The 10,563-nt window shown below is 33.4% G+C and overlaps 1 pseudogene; it reads right to left on the bottom strand.

Moving 5' to 3' along the window:
• Positions 1-1,252: 1,252 nt before the first annotated feature.
• Positions 1,253-2,585, bottom strand: LOC114805335 (calcium-binding mitochondrial carrier protein SCaMC-2-A-like; annotated as a pseudogene).
• Between the last annotated feature and the right edge of the window lie 7,978 nt (positions 2,586-10,563).

Raw genomic sequence — 10,563 nt, 5'->3', positions numbered from 1 at the left:
TTATTAATATTATGCACTTATTTTACACTTACACTTCACCACATTGTTTCTGCATATTTATTTGATAAAATTTATCACGAAAATAGCTGTAAATAAGTATTTAACATTTTACACAAATCTCTTAATTTCAACAATAACAAAAAGGGTTGCAGCTTGACAAGTAATAAGTGTTGCCATATCAGATATTTTGCAAACGAATGAGAAGAACCAAAATAAATAAATACCCAAAATGCAGAAAACAAATGCCCTATAAAAAGATTATATAAAGATAATATAAGAAAGTTTATGATATTCACTCTATGCACTATAAGTAAGGGAAATGAAAAGTTCTTTCGTGTAGAAATACTTTCCACATTGGCGGCCTTCGGCCGCGCTTCAAAAAAATAACCCTGATCGAGCCAACACCGGGAGTTATCAAAGAGGGGGAATTGAAATACTCTTTCGTGTAGAACTACTTTCCGCATTGGCGGCCTTCGACCGCGCTTCAAAAAAATAACCCTGGTCGAGCCAACACCGTGAGTTATCAAAGAGGGGGAATTGAAATACTCTTTCGTGTAGAACTACTTTCCGCATTGGCGACCTTCGGCCGCGCTTAAAAAAAATAACCCTGGTCGAGCAAACACCGGGAGTTATCAAAGTGGGGGAATTGAAATATTCTTTCGTGTAGAAATACTTTCCGCATTGGCGGCCTTCGGCCGCGCTTCAAAAAAATAACCCTGGTCGGGCAATCACCGGGTGTTATCAAAGAAAAGGTAATACCGAAAGACTTTGCATTAGTCATAACACTATTATGGTTTGGTTTGGGGGATAATCCTTCTTTTTTCTGTTTATTTTTATTCTTTTGATTTTTGCGAAATATTTGATGTGGCAACACTGATTACTTGTCAACCTGCAACCCTTTTTGCTATTTTTTAAACGAAGATTTGTGTAAAATGTTAAATATTTATTTACAGCCATTTTCGTCATAATTTTTATAAAATAAATATGCAGAAACAATGTGGTGAAGTGTAAGTGTAAAATAAGTGCAGAATATTAATAAAATATTCAGTATATATTGTGAAAATTCAAGATAAAAGTAGCATTTTTTTCAACTTTAAGTGCGAATATCTCGATAACTATAACAGCTGCAGCTATATGTATATATATTCTTAATCTGGATAACCTCCTCTTTCCAACGATACCCATTTTATTACCGAAAGCCTGGGATAGTATACTAAAGCCGACCCTGAAATAGATATAGGAGAATAAGTTGAATACAAAACATTAAAGAAAAACGTTACTTACACACTTCACAGATATTTTTTATCAAACACAAGAAAAAATGTACGTTAGCGCAATTTTCAAATGAAAACAAATGAACTGTCATTCATCGAATATGCCGCTAACCGGTCGCACCTTGTCAAAAAAGGTACAAACATTCATGATAATTAACGCGATTGTCGATAGATGGCGTGGATTTTAACATAAAAAATCGGAAAGAGGTGGTTATTGACACTAACCACCACGACTGAAAGAGTTAACCAGAGTGGATAGGACCGATATGATTTCGTGAACACGGCAAATAAAAATGTTTATTCCAAATATTCATAGAAATTCTTTCAAATTAAAAATACAGGATTGCATATTGTTAAAAAATTATAATTTCATTTTATATTAAAAAACTAAACTTACAAACTAAACAATAAATATAAATTTAATTAATATCGATTAAAACTAATTGAAACACCCAATATTCGAATCGAATTCTCATATACAATATAATGAATATTTGCGTAACTTAAAACTAAACGATATCACTCGAACTAACCTTGAGCTTGGATCCTCGTGCGTATCAGTAAACATGGATATGTAATTATCTGATCCACTGCACTGGAAACAGCACCACAGGCTAATAAAATCAATGAATTAGAAGGTGTATTTGTTGTTTCACCGCTTAAATACTTCTTCTATGTTTCATAAAGGGCCAGATCTATGCCAGCATAAGGTATCACACCCATTAAATTAATTGTATAACCATTGTAGAAAGTTCGAAGACCTTCGGTCTTATAAATACTTTTAACTAAATTTATCAAGCCAAGACGTTCAACGGTTGTGCGCAATGCTAGACGGGTCTTCAAAACATCAAATGGATACACGACTGTTTGTGAGATGCTCCCTGCTATGGCACCGGCAATAAATCTTTCCCCAATCGTCATTTGATCCTGCGATGAATTTCGTTCTATTTTGATGAAATGCTTCACTTTCTCGTATACTGTGAACTTGATCGCTGAATCAGAACCGATTTTTAAGACATTCACATCAGTTTCCTTGTCACATACTGCGTATGCCTGCGTATGCGGTTTTAATCATATAATTCGCAGTATCAAGTATTGAAGTTTTCCGGGTTTGAACCTGCACAAGGCGGATTTTGCGAAAATTATATTAGTTATGGACATGTTGTTTTCACCCATATTATACCTGCATATATAGCTTGTACGTGAAGTCACACCGGCTAAATGACCAGAAATTGAGTGGCGCCACCTATCGTTTTCCGATTTCGTTGGTCTATCTGTAAACTGTTCAGGTTCTTGTAAATTATCAGACATTTTGATATGCTTCAGAAATATTTATAATTATTTCTTTTTTTTTCAGTTGAAAATATTTTGCGTATGTTTTGACGAATGATATTATTCTTTTTTCTATTGAAATGTGATTATAAAATGTCACGACAGGTTTTTCGAAAATAAGACATATATAGATTGTTTATGTAAAATTGTTTATCCGTTTCGTTAATATTCTTATTTGTTTGTATTAATCGAGATGCTGATTTATATATGTAGTTAACAGAAAGGATTCAAAACAAAAACGAAGAATAAAAACCAAGCTACAGTCCAATAAAATATTTCAATTGCTGGTACAGGAAATTAAGCGAAAGCATACAATTAGGGTCGTAGGACTCTAAAGCGTTGATTCCAATTTCCAAAAATAATACTGTCCTAGCTATGAAAAAAATTAAATGTTTTGTTTCACGGAGAAAAATATTCGATTATCTTATCTCGTATGACACTGTACGGTTTTCTTTCTGCATATTGGCTTAGAACACTATTTACAGATTATATATATATTTGGCGTAGGAACCGCTTTAAGCGATTATAGCCGAAGCCTATTTACAGATTATAGTTGTTGAAAAAACCAAAATTGGTATATGTATAGTCTACATAATCTTCTTATTTAAATGATGTATAACATTTTCCGATCAAGCTCATATGATAAATGATATAATGGCACAAAGTTGATCTTTGGAAATTTTATATTTTAAAAAATTCTGGCACAATTTTTGAAACTTTGGTATGTAATTTCGTCTCCCTATGCATATTTTTTCTAAATCAAATAAACAGTTAAACTTTCCAACTTGAATCACTATAATCCACGAAAAAACTTCGAGTTAGAGAGATTAGATTATAGACAGTTTTATTTATTTATTTACTTCGCATAAAGTTTTATGTTCATACATTAAATCATGTAATTTTGTTTGTTGTAGTTCGCTATTGTTTGGCTCTTGACGTCTATATCCTATGCCTTTGTTAGATGAGTTATGCAAATCATAAGTATAATACCATATTTTTTTCGCCTCTTTTAAATTTCCTGGTCAAAAAGTTCGATTTATTGAAGGAAATTTGTATGAGATTTTACTTCTACTCCATGCCAATTTAAGGGTTCGAGTTAAGGAAAATTTTAAGTTACAGAAGTTAAGAGTTATTACAAGAAAATTGTATGAAATTGGGATTTCTAAACGTTATTGTCTTCTCAAGAGTTCGAGTTATGGAAATTCAACTGTTTATAGTTTTTCATTTAGGTGGTTTATTCCTGGAATATTTATAGTGCAATTATATAAATAGGCATACCAGTAGATAGGTCGCTTAGCCTCATTCACAACCGGACCAAATTTTCAATTTCAAAAAATTGGTTCAGTATTTTTCGAAATAATTTGAGCTTCTGTCACATAAGCATGATCGAAAAATGTTACAAACTATTTAAATAACATACAAAGGTAGTTAAGAGCAGATTTTATCTATGTTAGTTTTACGTAAAAATGTTACACGCGAACTACATAAAAGAACAACTTGCAACAAAAATACTTGTTCAAAATATTTCTTGATTCTCAGATAATGAAATTGAAAAAATAAAAGAAAAATATTCAGTTTGAAAATTGAAAACAAATCAACTGGTTCACTCAATTAAACAATTTTTAAACAAATTCAAATTCTATCGGAACTCGCTGTAATTATAAAAGTGGCTCAAACGGTAATCCTTGATATAAATATTACAAGGATAGTGAATATAGAAAAAAAAAACATATACATAATTCTCAAAACTATCCTGCGAATCTATAGACGATTTAGGAGATTGACGAGACCCTCCAGGATATAACATAAAACAATTTTTGTGCAATGAAAGATGATTTTAACATTAAATAGGGGTTAATCTACCATAAATATTAAAAAAAAATTGAAAAACGAACTTAATAACGACTTAAATAAAAAAGCGTGTATTCACCAAAATATCAAGTGAGGTGCAGTGAACGAAAAATAAAAGAAAATTATATTCACAATGCAACGCATATTCGACGAAAGAAGAAGGATGGCAGATCAGAATCAAAACCAAATACCAAACGTGGAGCTCAACGAGCAACTGAACCGAAGGGAGCAACAATTTGAACAACTACGACAGGTGTAAGTCGAACTCCAACAACGACAATCAGTGAAGGGCAACGATTTACAATGAATTTTGAAAAACAATCAACATTTACCAACGTTTACGGGAAGAGTAAATGTGACAATAAATTCATTTATGAGCAGCATAGAATATCTTCTATCTAATATTCGAGACGACGAAACGCGGAAGGAAGCAACTAGAGCCGTGTATTACAAGACTATACAGGAAGAGGCGAAGGATGTGATTATAAATTTACCACATCCTGACAATTGGAAAGAAATTAAGAGAGCATTAAAGCTGAGGTATAAACCTGATACGGAACGGAAAATTCATACGACCAATATCATAAAAATAACAGAAATTTTAATAATTATAATGAAAAATATCTAAGTAAAAATATTAGATTAGATCAAGTTAGGCAAAATGGTCAAAAATTTTCACAAAATAAAGGAAATGTTGAAAACAATTACTATCAAATTAGACAAAATTTCCTAGAAAATGGAAATAGGCATAATAATTCTCGTCAACATGGACAAAGGTACCAAGCATAGGTAGAGAGAGGAAAAATATGAATTCAAACCAATTAAAGTCAGATAAAGGAGAGCCTATGGAAGTATATAATATAAAACTGATCAAGAGAGATCTCGACTAGCAGGACACACTAGCAGCAGTAGCTGCCAAAATCGCTTGCAGTTTGCGAAGAAGAGGAGAAATGTCAAATGAGAATGTAAATGTAATAAAAAAAAATAAAAAATAAACGTCTTATGAATGAAATTTTACGTGATTTTATAAATAATATTTGTGTAGTATATTTAGAAGATATATTTATCTTTAGTGCAATGTCACATGAACATATACAATCAATTAAAGATCTTTTTAAAGATCTAGAATCAAAATAAAAGAGTCACTAAATTTAATTTTTGACTTCCCTCCAAACCATGAGTACACCTTTTTGCAGCAATCCACTTTCGTAAATGTTTAGAAAACGCTTTGCATACCATATGTGATGCCTAGGTTTTATCCTGATCATCAAGTTTAACACCACACTATGCAATATACGCTCTTTTTACAAAGTCGCTAACAGCATTTCCGTTTTCTCTTAGATCGATTTCATCACATATGTAACAAAACATGTCAGGGTGATTTGATTTACACAACTTCGGCGACTGAAACGAACATCATTCTATTTTCTACGGCGTCAATATGCAAACTAACTAACTCAAGTTCAAGTTTTAATAGCTATACTCCGCAAGTGGCACCAGTTTGACGCGACAGTGCACGTGTTGATAAGCCATTGTCGTCATTCCTAGAACCCAATAAAATGCAAATAAGTCCTAATTTTTAATAATTAGAGTTGAACTCCGGATGTAAGTTAAGCACCAGTAAAGATATCGGAACAAAACTTTGCACAAATACTGTATTTGTTGTATGGTTCAGCCTTTATAAAAATCGCCGAAATCGGACTATAACTTTTCAATGGCCCAGATATCGAACATGAGCACTTGAAACCTTGGGGCTAGTATTTAACCGAAAATATCAATAAACCTCTGATATTCCAAAGAAATTCAGAGGATATGATTATATACATAGTATATCACTTCCTCCTTCAATGTTCAGCATCCGCCAGACTTAGGTTAAAGCACCATGGTAGGCATATCTTCGGTGAACCCAGCGAAATTACTGGAATCGACATTAGCCGACTTAAGAACTTTATTATAGAGTACAAGCGCTTTGTCGCTCCATAAGGGTCTTAGTCATCAGTTAGGAGTATTCCGGGTGTCACAATGGAAATCGAATTTGCCTTAGTGAGATTCTCTGCATCTGTGGAGCTCTACCTATTAACCTAACCTAATCTAACCTAACCTAACCTATACTTCTGTGCCTAAAATATACCGATATACGGCAAAATTAAGTGAACGTGTAATCTTGGATATGATGTACCTTGTGACGAAAATGAGTGGAAACGGTCCAAGAATTACCCCATATACTATATAAAAAATGCTACTATTATTTCTATGAACTTTACGCTGAATATGTGGATCAAATTGTGTTTTGTCTTGTTTGTGCCGGTATTTTTTGAAACATAAATTTTTTAATTTATTTCCAAAAGTCCAGCTTTGTCCCAATAATGCATTTGTCATAAAAGCTTAATCGAAAAATCTTATAGGTACATCATTGAAATAATGTAGATTATATGCATATTTTAGTTTTTTCAGTAACAATATTCTGTAAATAAAAATTGTTCTTTTTAAAAAATAGAAATAAAGAAAATTAACGAACCGGATAAACGATTTTTACATAAAAATTTACTTTAATCGAAAAAATTTAAAATTGTATTGTGATATATGCTTATGTTTAATAGGCCTTAAGGTTAAATTATAGGTTCTATAACATAATGCCATATCCATGACTTTTGTCATAACCGTAACAATATTTACTATACTCGATCATTTTTTATACCCGAGACACACATGTGATAAAAATACCATGATAAAAGTATTATGGTATTGTGTTTACTACGTACATTGGCACACATCGATTTGTAGTAAAGTGAAATACCAACTTTGTTTCACAGACATCAGATATTTCAAAAAAAATGTAAACAATAAATATTTAAATATGGGCAATGGATAAAGCAATTTTTAACATTACAAAAAATGGCAAAAATATATATTTTCTGCACAAAAAACGGAAGTAGTTGTACTACATGTATGTCACGGCTATTATATGGATATGGTTATGGCACCTTTAATTCAACCTTTATTCTATGTTTTATTTTCGAAAACACTTTCCTACATTTCAAATCCCTTTTCAATTGAAAAAAGAACGAATGTCATTCTTTAACTGCCTTCCCTAAATAAAAGCGTGGGCGGAACGTTTTTTTCCGCTCAGCGTTAACGTCGATGCGCCATCCCTAAATAAAAGCGGCAACTTTACGTCAAATATCAAAATGTTTACATGAATTGTTGTTGTGAAATTTTATTGAATAGAGAAACTTCGTTTTTCTCAACCAACTTTACATCGGAACGCTCTGTGAAAATAGAAATTTTCAACCGTTCAGCGTCGCCGTCGCGTTATTTAGGTATGCGCCATACAAATTGTATGGGCATGAGAATTTTTTGACAGTCATTTGCCGCTGCCGCTTTTATTTAGGGAAGGCAGTAATACATACGCAAACAATAAACACATTTCAGTTGAAAAAAATAAATAATTATAAATATTTTTGAAGCATATCAATATGGCTGATAATTTACAAGAACCTGATTAGTTTATAGGGAGGGCAAAGGTTTCGGAAAGCGTTTGGTGGCGCCACTCCATGGCTGGTGGTTTAGCCAGAGTCGGAGTACGGCACCAATTGACAGAATAAAGCTATATTTGCAGGTATAATATGGGTGAAAACAACATGTCGATAACTAACATAATTTTCGGAAAATGCTTCTTGTGTAGGTTCAAACCCAGAAAACTTCCATACTTGATAGTGCGAATTTTATAATTAAAACCGGAGGCATACGCAGTATGTGACAAGGAAACTGATGTGAATGTCTTAAAAATCGGTTCTGATTCAGCAAGAAAATACACAATTTACGAGATGCTTCACTTTCTAGTAGATAGCAAATTTTATAGGTCAAATTAGAAGAAATTCATTGCAGAACCATATGACCATTGGGGAAAGATTTATTGCTGGTGTCATAGTCGGTAGCATCTCACAAACAGTCGTGTATCCATTTGAAGTTTTGAAGACCCGTCTAGCATTGCGCACAACCGTTGAACGTCTTGGCTTGATACATTTAGTTAAAAGTATTTATACGATCGAAGACATTCGCTGTTTCTACAATGGTTATACAATTAATTTAACAGGTGTCTTACCTTAAACAGGCATTGCTCTGGCCATTTATGGAACATTGAAGAACTATTTCGGCGATGAAACAACAAATACACCTCCTAATTTATTGATATTATTAGCCTGTGGTGCTGTTTCCAGTGCACTGGGTCAGATAATTACATATCCATGTTCACTGATACGCACGAGGATCCAAGCTAAAGGTGAGTTCGATTGATATCTTAGTTTTTGAAGTTTTGGCGTTTAAGTTCCGTCTACGATAATGAACAGGAGGTTGCGTAATTTTGGTTTTCTTAAGTATAGTTGTCGTATAAAACTTCGGTTAACAAAACGCATTAACGTCAGATTATATTGCAGTCTTGCGTGTTGCGATTGTCGACAGTTCATCGACCATATCGTTGGAAAGCAACAGGAACGTACTAATGATTAGTATTTGCGAACAGAAGGGGCCTTTGTAAGAGCTGCGCAGCATTAGCAGTATGCAACCACAGAAAGTTGATGCATATCCCGACTTCACCTACACCTCCTTTGCCTGATCGTTGATTTTCAACCCCTCACTCTTGTGCCTATTCTGATCCGTGAGCATAGATTTATGTAAAGCTTTTTTGAACTCGTGCATTACGAAGGCATCGTTGACATCACGCATGGATTCGAGGTGCCACGTATGCGATCGCTATGCAAAATATTTATGTAGCCATGATCTTCTCCAGCAGCTCTAATGGCAAATCGCACAGATTAAGTGGTGGATTTTCATTTTCATCGCGATGGCGAGATTTCAGCTGCAGACGCAGTATCTTCGCTACCCTGAGTAGTGTCGAAAGTGCACTTTAATTTTGGTATATCAAAGTGGTGGTAGATTATACTCTCCATCTACGTTCTATGTAAATGGAATAATTTTGCGTAAATTTCAATTCAACTGAATAAAAAGTTATAGAGAAAATAGTTCGTTTCATAAATTTTGAAGCGAATTACTTTGGAAGGTATGTTTTTTAGAAAACACTTTCTTTCTATATATTTATTTTATATTAATTATTTAGAAATTTGCTTTAAATAAGCATTTTAATTTTTATTCAATTTTATCAATTGACACAATAACAAAAGGGTTGCATGCTGACGAAAAAGAAGCAATCTGGATCTCGGGGAGATTTTAGTTCCTGGGGCGCCAACATTTGAGTTCACTTTTAGGTAAATTAGACCACTTTTTATTAAATATAAAAAATTGATATCTCGCTCAGTTTGTGTTAACAGCAGCCGATGCGCGCACTTACATACATATGATAACTCCCGGTGTAGGCTCGACCAGGGTTATTTTTTTGAAGGCCGCCAGTCCAGAAAGTAGTTGTACGCGAAAAAACTTTCCATTTCCCTCTCTTTGATAACTCCCGGTGTTGGCTCGACCAGGGTTATTTTTTTGAAACGCGGCCGAAGGCCGCCAGTGCAGAAAGTAGTTGTACGCGAAAAAACTTGTCAATCAATCACATAACACCTGCATCAATGCATATGTAAGTGCGCGCATCGGCTGCTGTTAACACAAACTTCAACGTTCGATATCTCGTAAACGGAGCGAGATATCAATTTTTTTTACTTAATAAAAAGTGTTTATTTTGGGCTAATTTAAAAAAAGTGAACTCAAATCTAAAATCGTGCCTGGATCTCCTCTATCCAACCATACCCACTTTATCCCCGAAATCGTGGGATGCTATACTAAATCCCAGCCAGAAAAAGAGCCAGAGTTCGAGATATATTCCCATTTTTCTTATGAGAAATAAACCATAGTAAAAAACAATTATGTACAATTGGAAACTTTTCATTTAAATAATCTCCATAGTAGTAAAATATCCAAAAATTAGTATAACTTGTGCCGATTCAACTATATTAGTTACGAACAATTATTTTTGGTACTTTCAAACACGATTTGCAATAACTTGACATATCAATTTTCCTGTTACTGTACTAACCTGTTTACTGTCTTTTATTTGAAATAAACTAACTTTATATCACATTGGTTTTTTAAATCACATTTCGAT

The sequence above is a fragment of the Zeugodacus cucurbitae genome, chromosome 4 (genome assembly GCF_028554725.1).
Source record: "Zeugodacus cucurbitae isolate PBARC_wt_2022May chromosome 4, idZeuCucr1.2, whole genome shotgun sequence".
In the NCBI taxonomy this organism is placed as follows: Eukaryota; Metazoa; Arthropoda; class Insecta; order Diptera; family Tephritidae; genus Zeugodacus; species Zeugodacus cucurbitae.
This window is presented reverse-complemented; position numbering and strand designations above follow the sequence as displayed.